We start from the raw sequence: 16,521 nt of genomic DNA on the forward strand, positions 1-16,521 counted from the left end.
AGTGAAGGGAAGAGATCAGTAGAGGGTGGAGGTTGACCAGATGACTCAGGAACAATTTTGCATGAGCTCTAATTCACTGAGCTTCCAGCAACACATTCTTGAAGACCACTAGGCTGTGGTATGCCTCCTAAACCAGTGATTTGCAAGTCTATAGGAGGTTGCTTTAAGCAAGTGTATTTTGGAGGGTGTATTTTGTATATCTCTAGGGATCCCTATGCAGCTTCGCCACCAAATCTTGTCTCTTATACTTAGTGTCAGCAAAGCCTAATGGAGCATTTCCTTCCGCCACCTCCCGCCGCCGAGTATTTTGTGAAAAAACAAACAGCTTTCTATTTGGGTCAGGACATCTGTGTTCCACCTGAAACTCAGATGGAAAGTGTGTTTCTTGAATGAGCAAGTGTTTGACAGAGTTCTATGCATGCAAACAGTTGAGAAAGTGAAGGACCGGGGCTAGAGAGATAGTACAGTGAGCAGGGCATTTTCCTTGCACGCTGCCAACCTGGGTTCTATTCCCAGCATCCCATATGGTTCCCTGAGCCTGACAGGAGTAATCCTTGACAGAGCCATAAGTAAGCTCTGAGCACACCATTGGGTGTGTGGCCCCAAAACAAAACAAAACCAAAAATTAAAAAAAAAATAAGAAAGACAGAGCAGGGAGTGGGGGGAAAGAGAGGGAGAAGGATTATGATCAAGGCCTCTTTCTCTCTTGACTGCGTTCTTTATTCTTTCTTTTTTTTTTCTCCCTCTTTTCTACTATAACATTAGTTATTTCCCAACCACTGGGATTTTTTTTCTTCTTTTTTTAAACTTCAAAATCATACCATAAAGTTGAAAGGGTCATGTGCAGATTATTCTGTTTGTTTTTGTTTTGTATTTGAGCCCTAAGAGTTTCCTTTCATAACATGGTATTTCAACATTCCAGAGAACATTCTTTAGCCTAGTTGGGCACTTCTGATTGCAGGCTGAGGTGCCATCTGGAATCAACCCGAGCGTTGACCTGTGGACTTTTGGGGACATCCTGGAAGGACTCTGTATTCCTGAAGAAGCCATTAGACTGGAATGAAGAGACAGTCAGTGACTGTTCAGCAAAAATCTAGCAAATGTGCCCTTTCTTAGCCTAGTCTGGAAACGAAAACACTTTGGTCTCCAGTCGTATACTAACGCTGGCTCGATACAGCTTATGAAACCATTGATCAAATACGGAGAGGTTTTTGAAACCTCTTGTCAAGCCATTGGTAGCTTGAAATCATCCCTGGGGGGCTGGAAGTATTTCTGCCCTGCAAATCAACAAATGCTACAAAACATAGCATCTTCCTGGCCTTCTCCTTGACCTCGCTAGGCTGGTTTGTTAGCACACAGGGTGGAGCCATGACGGGGTGTGGGTGGGGGGGAATATATCTAGAGTAGCGCCTATATAGGATTGTGTGTTTCCCTGGTGAGACCATCCCTGGCAGCAGGCAGTCCAGGGCTGGGGGTTTGTCAGTGCTCGACTGTGTCCACTGGGCAGATGTAATAACTCTCATTCTTACAGAGATGTAAGAATCTCTGTAGTGAGATGATCAGCCAACCTACCCCAGCCTCCTATAAGATATTTTTTCCTCTGGGCCCCATATTCTCTTGTGGAACCAGAATATCCCTCTTTCAAACATCAGCTGTTTTGCTTTTTAAACATGATTGTATTTTTTGCTTGTTTTATTTTGGGGGAGCGATAACCCAGCGGTAGGGCGTTTATTTTGGCTAGAGTGATAGCCCAGCGGTAAGGCGGTTGCCTTGCATGCGGCTGGCCTGGCTGACCCAAGTTCAATTCCTCCGCCCCTCTTGGAGAGCCCAGCAAGCTACTGAGAGTATCTCGCCCTCACGGCAAAGCCTGGCAAGCTACCCATGACATATTCGATATGCCAAACACAGTAACAACAAGTCTCACAATGGAGACGTTTCTGGGTCCGCTCAAGCAAATCGATGAACAACGGGAGGACAGTGCTACGGTGCTTTATTTTGAAGGTCACATCCAGTGGTGCTAAGGGCTGACTCCCAGCTCTGCACTCAGGGGTCACTCCTGGCGGGCTCAAGGGATCATATGAGGTGCCAGGGATGGAACCCAGATTGGCTGCATGCAAGGTGAGTGCCTTACTGGCTGTACCATCTCTCTGGCCCTTGCCATAATTGTAAGCCACTACAGTCACCTGAGGTCACAGAGGCAGAATTTGTTTGCTCCTGTGCTTTAAATGTAAAATCTAAGGGGGCCCAGAGCAATAGTTCAGAGGGTAGAATGTTTGCCTTGCATGTAGCTGACCTGGGTTCAATCCCCGGCATCCCATATGGTCTTCCAAGTACTGCCAGGAGTGATTTCTGAATGCAGAGCCAGGAGTAACCCCTAAGCATTGCCAGGTATGACCCAGAAAAAGCCCACACAAACACACACAAAAAAGAAATTAAAAAAAAAAAGAAATGCAGGTTTTTTAATTAAAGTTTAAGAAGTGATTAGACTGTGACATGGGAAGTCCTGGTAACACTGGTGGGTATTGAGGGACTTGAGGACAAAGGAGTATAAAAACCCATAGTGGCTAAGGGTTCCACAGCAGGACTGTATACGGTACATGATCGTGTTGTATTTTATTGAGATACTCTTTCATTGAGAGAGAAAGAGGGAGAGAGCAGGGAGAGAGTGGTGAGAGAGAAGTAAGAGAGAGAGAGAGAGAGAGAGAGAGATCCAAATGAATTAACTCAAAGCACTGTGCCATGGGCCATATTGAGACACATCATTAAATATTGTCCCAGGACTTTTCAGCATGCTGACGGTTAGCATTGTTGCTTTGCCACTTAAGTTAACTAAAGATTCAAATTGAGGTTTCAAATATTAAAGCACAGGAAATTCTCTTTTGTGGACAAAATTTTGATTTTTTAAACTCTTTGAGAAGGTGCCACTATTCCACAAATATGAAATTTCCATGATTTTCATCTTTTCCTCAGACTCACTCTCATCATTCCAAAATGGCCACGGGACCTCGATAGGAATCATAAAACAGAGGCAGAATTAAGATGACGACTTTTTAAAGTCATGTTGTAAAATCCACTGTTATTCCATTGGCCAGAAAAGCCAGGTTTCCCGGTTCCCACCTTTTCAAGGACGGGATCAACATTCATTTTCTGAAAGCCAGCAGTCACTCATGGGAACACGCATGATGTCGTTTTTGTGTGTGTGTGTGTGTGTGTGTGTGTGTGTGTGTGTTTAATGTGGGGTGGGGGGAAGAATTTTGGATGTGGGAGCCAGTTCGCATTTCTAAAACATGTTTTTTCACTCTTGCTGTTCCCTTTTGACCTTCCTGAGGATACATGTGGGTGTTAAATTGTTACCAAAGGGAGGGGCCCTTGGAGCTACAGTGAGATCTGCACACACAAAGACACGCTTTCCCACACACAGGACTTGGCTCGGCCAGCACGATGGAATGCTGAATGGAAAGAGGGAGCCACAGAGACATTCAGCCAGTGGAGCATGGGTCGGTTTCTTTATATAAAAAAAAAAAAAAAGCCCAGATTACTATTTGGATTGGAGAGCAAGGCATGTGTGTGTGGGGGGCGGGGGGCGGGGGCGGGCGGGGGAGTGAGTGGCAGTTTTCCTGTTCTTTAAAAGTGATAAACATTCTGTTTATGGCCGTTTAAATAAAATATACAGTGAGAAGTAGAAGCCTCCCTCCCACCCCTTCTTTTCCCAGCTCTGCTCACATCAAGTAACCATTACTTTTGTGTTTTCCTGTTTAGATTTTTTTTTTGGCCCCACTAATTCAAGGACCACTTACGGGGTATCTACACACCATGTTTGTCCTCTCACTGGAGGGGAGAGTTTATTGTAATTGTGTGTTGCAATTTATAATATCTCGTTTTCCTTTCCAACTGTGTTTTGGGTACTTTCTCTGTTGGGACCATCTTCCAGGCTTGGCTGGTCCTTTCAGTACAGTGTTCTTTGGCTGCGTCTTGGTTGTTTATTTCTTTTTTGTTTGTTTTTTGTTTGTTTGTTTTTTGTTCGGTGTGTGTGTGTGTGTGTGTGTGTGTGATTTGACCACACCTGGTTGTGTTCAGGGATCACTCCTGGTGGGGTTCAGAGGATCATATGGGATGCCAGGGATTGAACCAAGGTTGGCCGCATGCAAGGCAAGCGCCCTTCCCATTGTACTATCTCTCCATCTAGTTCTTCATCTGGTTTTCTCTGGATGAGTATGTGGGTTGCTTCTGATTATTCACTCTGACTCACAGTGGGACTCTACACATTGCAGCTGCATTTCTTGAACACTGATACTTGTGGGATTTTTAGATTCGTATTAGGAATTGCAGAGGAAAATAGCTGTATTTTTTTTTATTAAGAAGAAGAGAAATTGGGCGCCAGAATTGCTTGTACAGTGGCCGGGGCATTTGCCTTGCACATGGCCGACCCGGTTTCTATCTCCCACTCCACCAAGCTTGCCAGTAGTGATCCTTGAGTGCAGAGCCAAGGGTGACCCCCAAGTACGGCCAGTTGTAGCCCAAACACAAAAGGATTAATTTTCATGGACAAGGCAAGACCCAGCTGTATATTAGAGAAGACAAGTTGCTTATTAGAAAAGACCTCTAATGAGAGAGGAACTTTCTGAAGCAAACCAACCTCAAATGCCACCCAGAGAGGCTGAATCCTAGTGTCTGATGGTAGAGAACAGGACTATTTTGACTTATTTTTATATTTGAGGATTTTCCCCCTTGGTTACTGGGGCTGGCTCGAGAGACTATGCAACCCATAGGATCAACTCAGGGACCCTTGCATGCTGTGCATGCACTCTAATCCTCTCTCTCTTCTTTTTTTTATTTTTTTATTTTATAAAGTATTCGATATGCCAGACACAGTAACAACAAAGTCTCCAATGGAGACGTTACTGGGCCCGCTCGAGCAAAAGTAATTCACAATATTTGATTACATTTAATATTCAAACACCAATCCCACCACCATTACACCTTCCCATCACCATATTTCAGATGTTTCCATCCTGATCCCCAACCCCTGCCCTAAAGGAGAACCAAAATAATGTATTTTTGAAAAAAACGCTGAAAATGCTACAAAAAAGTTTCCTTAGAGGAAAGTATGTGAAGATTGTTGATTGTTGTATTTCATTGAGGGGCCATTAAGCATATATATATATATATATATATATATATATATATATTTCCCTCTAAGATTGGTTGCCTCCTACTTTGAACCCCCATCAAATGTGGTGCAGTACTCTTGGAGTATGGGTAGGATGTGTGGTATGAAGTGTCCAGGAATAGGTTCACTCGTGGGTGAGGCTCAGCCCAATTCTCTGGAGAGCGGCCATGAGCATGGTGGCAGTTGAGTTCTGGAGGTTTTTGGCTGCAGGGTTTGGGTCCCTTGGAGTGGGGAGGGGTCTCATTCACACCTCTCTGGGGTGCCTTGAATGAAACGTCCTGGCACAGGGTCCGGCAGCATGCTTGTGGCGAGTGTCATGTTATGCTCCCTTCTGAGAGAGAATAGTCCTCTCTTTTTAAAGCCCCCTAAATCACACTGGAAGCCTCTGCAATAGCGAAAGGTCCCTTAACACAGCAAGGAAGGCACCTTGTCGGCTGTTGTTCTATGCCCACCTAAGTATTTCCGTGTCATGCTCCGACATTGACAAGCATATATATTTTATGTAGCTGAGATAGATTTTTCTGCCTTTTGCTTGGTGCTTTGGTACATTTGACCTCAGAGCTATCAGCTGGCCCAGAAAGATAGTCTGTGTCATGTAAGCTCTGCATACAAATCACAATCAGGAGGATGATCAAAGAGACAAATGGGAACGTTAATGGGGGAATGGTGAGAAGCCCTAGATGTGATTAAAGAGAAGATAAAGGGACCATTAAGCAACTGTGCAGAGTAATTTTTAGACTGAAAAATTGTAGACAGTCCTATATAAACAGAATCTATTCAGGGCATTAACTACCACGGAAAATGACCCTTTGTCTTCTATCTTTCTTCAACTTACAAAGTTTGGTTGGCAGATGGTAGCAGGATGCAAAGTGTCTGAACCAAAAAAAAAAAAAGAGCATGGGCATTGTCTTGAATGGATAGAATTATTGACCATGAATGGACAGAAGCTGCTCCTTAAACCCAGTATCAACTTTCCATATACTATGGGATTGCATTCTGGCACAGAAGTGTCAGTGTCCAGCACACAAATCCCAGACACTCAGGCTTGGCGACAATGGGTGAGTCTCCAGTCATAAGACTAGCACGTGACAAGCTGGACCATTTTACTCCAAATATGTCTTAGTACAAGTAGTCCCAAGGGTTTCATACTCAAGAGACTGTGTTCTGTATACTAAAGTACAAATGTCGGCAGGGGTGGTTAATAGGGAGTAGTGTGGACTGTAATGGTTCCGCTAGAACTTTCCCTATCTAAAGGCATCCAAACTCAACATTTTTTCAAGGACTCTGTGAGAAAAAAAAATATTGGGTCAGATATTCAGCAGAACAAGCTGCTTGTGACATAAGTTTATGAAATCTAAGCTTTATATAGCAACTAAAAGACTAAATATATATATACATACATATATATATATATGACTGCCTCAGAGGTCTGATAGCAATATTTCCTAGAGTTTTAGGTAAGGTTATATGGGAAATAGGTTTTATACATCGATGAAGGTGGTCTGGAAATAGATGTCTTCTATAATCTAGCTTTGTGTGTCTAATATCTTATGCCTATAGCTATTATTACTGACTTGTGATGTTACTTCTCTCTGATCTCCACTGTCAGAATCCCTTCATGCTGCCAAGCATGGCTTTATCAACTCTGGTGATGCTCAGGAACATAACTTCTGTGGTCCAGGGATTGCTTGTTTTTTTGTCTTGAGAGAGAACACAGTATAACCCATTTTATCACAAGTTTTGATTGTTTTCCCAATTCATCAGTAACAATCTTGCAGGACAGTGTGATGGAGTGAGTTATTGGGGAAGTCCTGAAACAGAGAGAGTAGGGCCGGGTCCCAGGTTGAAAACAGGCAAAAAGTGCAATGAAGGTAGAGAAAGAGGCAGGCCCATGAGCATAGCTGAGGCTGCATTATTCTTATGTGCAGTTAGGGCTGGAGCAATAGCACAGTGGGGAGGGGGTAGGATGTTTGCCTTGCACGAGGTCAACCCGGGTTTGATTCCTCCGTCCCTCTCGGAGAGCTCGACAAGCTACCAAGAGTATCCCACCCGTGTGACAGAGCCTGGCAAGCTCCCCATGGCATATTCGATGTGCCATAAACAGTAACAACAAGTCTCACAATGGAGACATTACTGGTGCCCGCTCGAGCAAAATCGATGAACAACAGGACGGCAGTGCTACAGTGCCCAAGAAGCACTGCACTAATGTGTTTCTTTTTTATCTTCTTCTTCTTTTTTTCTCCTTTAACATTTCTTCTATTGACTTTCTCAACCATCTTATGAATTCAGCAGGAAAGGGGCTATTGACCATGATTTTTAAAGTAGCGGCAACAGAAAATAGTTCAATAACCACCCGGTGGTCAGCATGCCACATTAACAGCACGAACTGAGCTCAGAACGCAGACATCCTGTTCTCTGTCCCCTGTTTTCTGTTCCAAGACCAGCTGGGAACTCCCCCAGTGATGGTACCTCTCTGGCGGTGGGATGGTTTTTGATGAACAAGTTTACTGATACTCAGGCTCACACTGGGGGCAAGAAGAGGAAGAGGAGGGAAGCGACTTCAGATTTGCTGGTGGAACGGAAAATGACAGATGACGAAAGGCTTGTGTGTGAGAGAAGGGAAATTTATTTCTCCCTGAACTGCTGGAGAAGAGGGGTGGGTGGATAATAACTTGGGTGTGGGTGCGGACACGGAGCTGTATCATGTTGTCAGGCAAAGCTGTTTGTAATCCTTGACGCAGTTTCAGGAATGAGAGCCGTGGCCGAAATGCTAGAGGCAAATAAGCATTTGAATGATTTTTTTTAATAGCAAATCCTACAAACTATAAAGAGCAACTTCATTTTAACCACACTGACCAAACTCTTTGGACGAGCTATTAAGTCGGGCTGCTTTTGAAGCCAGAGCAAGGAAAATGGCACAATGTCAGAGCAAACACGGGTTTGCTATGAGTGAAAGGCGAGACTCACCTACTTCCTTTCAAAAATAGTCTTCCCGTGGACCTCAGTTCAGCTTATGTGAACTTGATTAGAACTTTTGTTCTGATTTCCTTTTGCTGTGGTTGGTGTGTTCACAAAATCCTTATACGTTTTTTAAGCATGTTGAGGAATCGCTGGGCTTAAATGAACACGTCGCCATGAACTTAATGCCAGCTTCTTTGGGCCTTTGAACAAGTCGCTACAGCCACGCAGGCTGGGGTCATCATTCAGGACTGTTTAGTACTCTGTGATGAGCACTAGTCAGTCATCCTGTAGGAAAGGGTCCGTTGGCACGTGCTCAGTTTGACCCTCGACTCAGCTCCACTGAGAGATGCATCGAGTACTTTGCATAGACATGTGCCTTTGAAACCTTCAGATCAAAACCCAAGGGTCTGGAGAATTGACAGATCAAAAGTTATTGAAAGAGGGGCTGGAGCAATAGCACAGCGGGTAGGGCATTTGCCTTGCACACAGCTAACCCGGGTTCGATTCCCAGCATCACATAGGGCCCCCCTGAGCACCGCCAGGAGTAATTTCTGACTGCGGAAGCAGGAGTAACCCCTGTGCATCGCTGGGCGTGATCCAAAAAGCAAAAATTTTTAAAAAAGTATTGAAAGAATTTGTCAATAAGAAAATTTAAGAGGGCTGGAGCCATGGTGCAGCAGCTTGGACATTTGCCTTGCACATGGACCATCCGAATTCCATCCCTGGAACCTCAGAGGGTCCCCAGCGAGCCTCACCAGAAGAGATTGCTGAATGCAGAGCCAGGAGTCAGCCCTTCCCATGTGGCCCAAAAACAAACAAACAACAACAAAAAAGGTGAGGGAATAAAAGAAAAGAAAAGGAGATTTCCCAAGGCTTCTCTGAATGGAGTAATGGCCAAGGACAAGAGACGCAGGGAGGCTCTCATCTCCTCCCTCAACCCGACGTCTCGGCAGGCACTGGGAGATAGAACAGCAGCGTAACTGCAGAAGAGGGAGGGTGTGTGGGGAGAAAACTGCATCGGGGCGGGAACGAATCCCAGTGGGGAAGAGAGTATAGCGAGGAAAGAGAGGAGGAAAGGGGTGGAAAGATTTTTGCCAGTGTCCCGAGTTAGACATTTTGAAAAGGGTAACTGCACATCACACTCACGAACCACGCTAGTCCCCTTGAAAGACTGTCTCAGGTAACAATTTGACATTATTTCCCAGGAATTCCAAAATTAAGCATTTCCCCCCTCAGGTGCTGCACAGCACAAGATCGGGGCTGCGGCGGGTGGGGGTGTGGCAGGGGTGTCTCGGCTTTGTCCTCCCTGCTTTAGCGTGGCATTTGGTAGAAGCCGCCGTCAGGGGGAGAGAGAACAACACGGGACCCTCACGATTTCCTCCCACCCTCCCCTCTTCTCAGCTTATCCTTTCTTCTTGGAATTCTGTTTTCTCATTTTCATGAGTTTGCTTATCGAGAAACAGACTGGCAACCTTTCGTCGCATTGCTCGGGCCCCAGACCTCTCTCCCGTGTTCCACTGTGGACTTGGCATTGGCACTCGCTTTGTACTGGCAGTTCACAGTCACCTCCTGCCCCACGCTAGGTGGAGGAAAAGCAATAACTCTTCACACACAGGGAGGAGAAGTCGGTGGAAAAGGAAGCGCTGTTTCCTTAGCTGCAAATTGAGTCGCCTCCAAAAAAGAGGACCCCCCCAGCCTCTTCCCCATCTAACACTTTTGTGAAAAGATGGGGGTGTTCATTTTGCTATATTGTACCCAAAAGGCCAGGGTGAAAGTTAGCATGATGCAAATTTAGAAACCCGGTGAGAGTGTGGACCGTATTCAACCTAACTGCCTTGGAGGTCGGTGAAGTTTGCATTTTTTTTTTCTTTTTGGATCACACCCAGTGATGCACAGGGGTTACTCCTGACTCATGCACTCAGGAATTACCCCTGGCGGTTCTCGGGGGACCATATGGGATGCTGGGAATTAAACCCGGTTCAGCCGTGTGCAAGGCAAACGTCCTACCCACTGCGCTATCAATCCAACCCCCAGTTTGCATCTTTTGAGGCAATTAATTCGCACCAGTAACGTGGGATAGATTTCTCCCTGAAGGGAAGAGGGTATTAATCACTTCCTTTGACTCTGAAAGTGACATGTATGGAACACATGTCTGGGTACACACATATTATACACACATATTATATATACACAAATATTATATACATACACACATATTATATACATACACACATATTATATAGAACTTAAGATGCAAGTTCCACATAGTTATAATTAGGCAAAAACCATATGACCTTCACCCCATCTGGATGGTAAATTTAATTCATTTTTTCCTGCTTATCTTGTTATTCTTCTTCCTTTCTGCAATTAAAACTTATAAATACGCTCCAGTACATCACATTACACTGCTTTATTTTGAAACCTTTTTACAACTCTGCACAATAAAATAGTTTCTTTTATTAACTACATTCTCTCCAAAAGTTTCTCAGGGGGGGTGTTGATAATGCAGTTCTTGCTGCGGCCAACTTGGGCAGTGTGTAAAGACTTTATGCTAACCAGTCCAAGCCTGTCCCAAGTAACCTTGGTCCTAGGGTCTCATTAATCACAATATATTTGCCATAGCAACAAAATTGCACATTCAATAAAACGCAATTGCTCTTAGCAAGAGTGAAACCCCAGGAGATGGAGCAGGAGAGCGTTGTTTATTTATTTATTTTTTGGGTTTTTTTTTTTTGTAATGGCAAGAAGACCTAAGTTCTATTAGAAGAAAACATGGTAGGCGCATAGAATAAAAAAATGATGCCTTCCATAGAGAGAACTCCAGAGGGTAAGTGGGTGTGTGGGAGGGCTTGTACTTCTTGTTTCTTTCAAGGCAAGAGAGCAGAGTGGTCTTCAGAGCGTTGGAAATTGGTTCTGTTTCGCTGGCAGTGTCTATCTCATAGTCTGATAGGAAGGATGATCAGGCCAGAAACCATTCCTGGTGTTTCTTAAGTGCCGCCGAATGTTTCTTTCGGTTCTTCGCTTCCCCCATGTGATTGTCACCCTATTTTTAAGCTGAGTGTACCGAGACTTCCTAGTCTGTCCATGAGAGCAGTGAGTGGACTCCTGACTCGAGAACACATGTGTTCAACCCATCAGTGGGAGAGTTTATGGCCAACAGGAGTCATTGATTATTGGTGGGAACAGTAGTCATTGATTATTAGGAGAGACCGGGGAAATCAGCAAACACTATAAAAGGTCACTGCCTCCCTTGGAAATTCACCTGGAGGTTTTAAATTTTCCACCCAAAAACTGGACCTCATAAAAGAGTTTGAAGGACCTCAACAGGAATTGGGGAGTGAGGAAAAATGATGCCTGGTCTTTTTTTTAAAAAAGTGTCAATTGGGTGAGAGTGATAATATTGTGAGTAGGGCATGTGCTTTGCATGTAGCCAACCAGGGTTCGATCCCAGGCATCCTATATGGTCCTCCAAGCACTATCAGGAGTAATTCCTGAGTGTAGGACTAACCCTGAGCACTGCTGGGTGTGACCCAAAAAGGACCCCCCAAAAAAGGGGGGCAAGGGGGGGAAGTGTCAACTTTTTTAGGCTTTTCATGTCTTTTGTGGTACAAGGCCTAAGAATTAAGAAATAGTAGGAATGCAAGTTGGATCCGGGAACCATCTGTAGAGTCCTTTCCTTGGCCTGCACTGGAATTGGTCCTCAGTCTGTCTTGTGTGGGCAGACATTGGCTCCATACTTAGATGATACATCCCAGATGACAGAAGGGAACTTGGCCTTGCTATCGGCCCTGGTTTTGCAGCAAGGTCTGGACAGGTTTGGAAACAGGAGTGAGGCTTGGAGTCAGTTTGCCTGAATGTGACTTAGCACAGAGACTTGAATCTTAGTTGGTCCGACGTCCTCGCTGTGTGACTGGGGGCAAGTCGTTAATTTCTCTACACTCTGTGTCCCTCTTTCTTAAGTGGGTGATAATAATTTCCACTCTGCTCAAAGAGTCCAAGGAGACTCTGCCCTTCCCAAAATCTTCTGATGGCTGATTCCTCCTCCTTCTGGGGAATCTCAGCTCCAACATCAGCTGCTCAGGGAGAATGTTCTAGGTGGCAACACCTGGGACTAATCTCTCTGCCACAGGCTACTTTGGCGGACTGCTGCATTATTTGGTTCTCAGATGCAAGTCAGTCTCTGTTCTCGTGATAATACATCTTTGTGTCTATGTATATCACCTCATTGAAGAGAATGCAAGCTATTTGGAAGGGATGGGGTTGGAGGGGGCTGTCTTTTGACTTTTAGTTCCCTTTGATGGCCCTGTCTGTACTCTAAACAGTGACTTTCCCAGGGTAAATGCTCAACCAATGTTTGTGCTAGAATGAATGAATTAAAAAAAAAAAAGATGAGTCCAGAATCATTGTTAAACATTCAGACCCCCAGCTCTAGAGATTTGGATTTGGAGGATCACTTGGGGGTGGGGGGATGGGGGGAATTCTAAGAAATGGGAACATTTCAAAGCTCTTCATGTAATTCTGACCCGTGGAACTAGATTCCAGAATGCTTGCATTATAGAAATGACTGCGACCCTTAAAGAACTTTCTGTCTTAAAGAGAAGACTATCTCACTGCTTCGCAAATCTTTTCACCAGAGTTCCCAACTTGGGCTCCCTCAACCTTCCCGAACTACAAAGAAAAAAAATTTTTTAAGAGAAAACAAGAGCCAAGGGAAGGGAGGAAAAGAGCCAAGATCGGGTGGCAAGAATAAGTACACGATAAAACACCCCTCTGCAGTGTTCTGCTGGAACAATGATAAAGAAGTCGGTAGGAAAATGCAGAAGAAACAGATGTAGCTGCCAGGAGTTAAATACACATCTGTTAAGAATGCTCTTCTCATATGCAGGGTCAGAAAAATATGTACAAATGTAGCACCTCGCTGATTGACAGAAAAACCTCAGTTCTGGCACTGGGAATCTTGTTTTCTTGACAGCACTTTGTTTTAAAGCTGGAGGCTGAGAAATGTCTTATGCATGTCCTTAAACTGGAAGGCCTTTTGTTCAGGATACTTATACCATTTGCAGATAATGATGTGCATAGCAGTTTCAGCTGTCTGCATATGCATTTTTATGTTTTTTTATGACAGCTCTGCATACTGAACTAAAAGGCCATTTAGAACTGTCAGGTACTGACAAGCATTACCCTTTACACTTACAATTCTGTTAGCGTGCATTGTCAGGTGGGCTCACCAGACTGCAGAAATGTGATTTCCTTTGAAACCTATGTATGACTTTAATTTAATACAGCAGCCTCAAAAAAAAAAAAAGGAGAGTATGTGTGTGAGAGAGCCCAAAAGAGCTTTATTAAGTATTCTTTTCCCCCTTAATCTCCTTTTTTGTTTGTTTTTATAAGACCTTTCCTTTCTTCCTCCTCTTCTCTCTCCTTTCTCTTTCATTTCTTCTCTCTCCATTATTTTTCTCTTTTCTCCCTTCTTCTCACGTCGGGCAGAAGGAAGCCAGAGAAATGACTTTACCTGTCTGAGTCAAACCAGACCATCTCTTTCTTTCCAAATGGCCCGAGGTTAATTTCCAGTCAAACCAATTTTTAAAAGATGTTTGGCTCCACGTCGGGCTGGCGACCATTCAGGACCTGGATCGAGAGAACATGGAAAGAAGCCACGAACTCGAGCTAATGGCAGATCATTCCCCATTATCATACCACCTGTCTTTGGGAGTCCCTCTCCTCCGGCCCGCCCTCCCCCCACTATTTCAACAGCCTGGGAAGTCCGCCCGTTCTATAAAAAACAGCGAGACGTGCACTCCAAGTGTCAAGAAAGGAATGGGGAACTCTCATTCTGTCCTGCAGGATTTCATCGTCCACCTGGGCTGGCAGAGGTGCGTGTGTGACTCAGAAAAGTTTCCTTTCAAACGGAGCTGGACCCACTTGCTCCCAAGCACTCGTCGGCTGGGACCGACGAGTTACTGAGAACCACAAGGCTTGAGCTTCTCTGAAGCTTCTTTTTTAGCCCTTTGGTTTGGAGGTCACATCTGACAGTGCTTAGGGCTTATTCCTGGCTTGACATTCAGGAACTACTCCTGGCGGTGCTCCTGGGACCCTATGGGATGCCGGGTGGGTTGCATGCAAAGCAAATGCCCAATCTACTGTCCTGTCGCTCTCACCGAAGGCTTCCCTCTTGCCTGATACCCCAGCCCACTCCCTGCATGCACCCAAGGCTGGTGAGGGAGCAAGGAACAGAGGGAATGAATCTGAGCTGCAAACAGGTCATGTTTTCACAGAAACCTTTGGCTTAAAGCCATCACAGAGAAAAACAGCCTGGACTCTCCAGTCTCCTTTCTGGAATTCAATTTTATATTCATACATTTGATTTTTTTTTAATCTTCTAAAGGGTCCCCTCGGTGGCATGAACCTTAGGCCTCATTGTCCTGAAATTGCTGCTGATTCTGACAGCAGGTTCAATGGGAGGCTCGGAAAATATAAGTCGGGGCCAGAACAGCAGTGTAGCAGGGAGGATGTTTGTCTTGCATGCAGTGCCTTGTGTTTGGGTTTGATCCCCGGTATCCTATCGGGTCCCCCACGCACTGCCAGGAGTAATTCCAGAGTGCAGATCAAGGAGTAAGCCCTGAGCATCACTGGGTGTGTTGGAAGGAAGGGAGGGAGGGAGGGAGGGAGAGAGAGAGAGAGAGAGAGAGAGAGAGAGAGAGAAAATGAGAGAAAGAAAGGAGAAATAGAAAGAGAGGAGAAAGAGAAAGAAATAGAAGAATGACAGAGAGAAAAAGAGAAAGAAAGAGAAAGAAATAGAAAAAAGAAAGAAAGAAGAAAGAAATAGAAGAGAGAAGAAAAAGAAAGGAAGAAAGAAGAGAGAAATAAAGAGAAAGAAATAGGAGAAAGAAAAGAAAGAAAGAGAAGGAAGAAAGAGAAAGAAGAAAGAAAAAGAGAGAAAGAAAGAAGAAAGAAAGAAAGAAAGAAAGAAAGAAGGAAAGAAGGAAAGAAAGCCAGCAAGCAGCACTGGTCAGTGTGGTTTGGACATTGGGCAATCAACGTAGGCTTTCTGGAAAAAGCTGGCAGCTCGCAAAGCATGGGATTTGGCTAGGTAGTGAGAAGTGGAGGCTATCACGGGTGACCAGAGAAAACTTCTGGAAAATATTGGTCTACTGATAAAATTGGGGGAGTCAGTCTTTGCCAGTGAACAAATAGTTATTTATAATTTTTTTTATTTATTAAAGTTGCAGACCCGCAGTTTATGACTTGGTGAATTTTACTGCCTAAATCAACAAGGAGGTCACGATGGAGGTCATTCGTCACTGCCCAGAAGCCTCCTGACTTCTGGGCATCGACTTCAGATTTTCCTCCATTCCGAAGCATATCAAAGGGGCAGGGTGGACCACATGGGAACAGTCTGGAACTGGTGGGAGGAGATCCGATTTCACCCAATGGTTGTGGTTGATCAAAGATTTTGACCCTGAGGGCCTTCGGCAGTAGCACAGCGGGGATGGTGTTTGCCTTGCATGCGGCCGACTCCGGTTCGATTCCCAGCATCCCATATGGTCCCCCAGCACCACCAGGAGTAATTCCTGAGTGCATGAGCCAGGAGTAATCCCTGTGCATCGCTGGGTGTCACCCCAAAAAAGAAAAAAATAAAAAGATTTTGACCCCGAGAGAGAGGGCTTTCTTTCTTCACCTTGGAATCAGAAGCACCCAGTGCTCAGGGCAGACTGAGCTAAATAGTATCATTTGTCATGGGGCTGGTGGCCAGCAAAACAATGACCTGTAGATCCTGATCTCGCGCCAAATCCTGTCCTTAGCGTGGAGGTCTTTGCATCTGTGAGGGGCTCTGTGCCCACCCCAATAATTCTCTGTTGCCTCATCCAGTTTTCTTCTCTGGCAGAGGAGGTAGCAGGAGGCCTGCAGGCTCCTGCAGACTGAATGAAGCTAAAAGAAAGTGGGTAATGGGAAGCAGAGATGGGTCCGGGCTAGGGAGTGCAGATCATGGAATGTTCCAGCTCTGCCCCTGCCCCAGTCTCTCCTTGGCTGTCTCCTGGAATGAATGCCCCGAAGGAAATAATTACAGTATTCTAACAGACACCGTTTCCAGGAGCTGCGTTGGGCAAGGTGTGAGGCTATATCCATGCATGCTAATGCCATACCCGGCCTAGCAAGACAGCTGCCTGCCAGGTGCCCACTAGTGCCCAGGGGTGGCTTCCAAGGTCAGCAGGTGTGGACACCCCCTCTGTGCACGGGTGCAGAGCACTGTGGGATGAGCAATCCTAGGTCAATCCAGCTCAAGAATGAGTTGGCAGCTTGGTAGTTTGGGACAAGATATGATTCACCTACTTGATATGGCTCTGGAGACCAAATTTTAAAAAAACAAACAAACACACACACACACACAC

The sequence above is a fragment of the Sorex fumeus genome, unplaced genomic scaffold (genome assembly GCF_029834395.1).
Source record: "Sorex fumeus unplaced genomic scaffold, SorFum_2.1 ptg000187l, whole genome shotgun sequence".
Classification (NCBI taxonomy): domain Eukaryota; kingdom Metazoa; phylum Chordata; class Mammalia; order Eulipotyphla; family Soricidae; genus Sorex; species Sorex fumeus.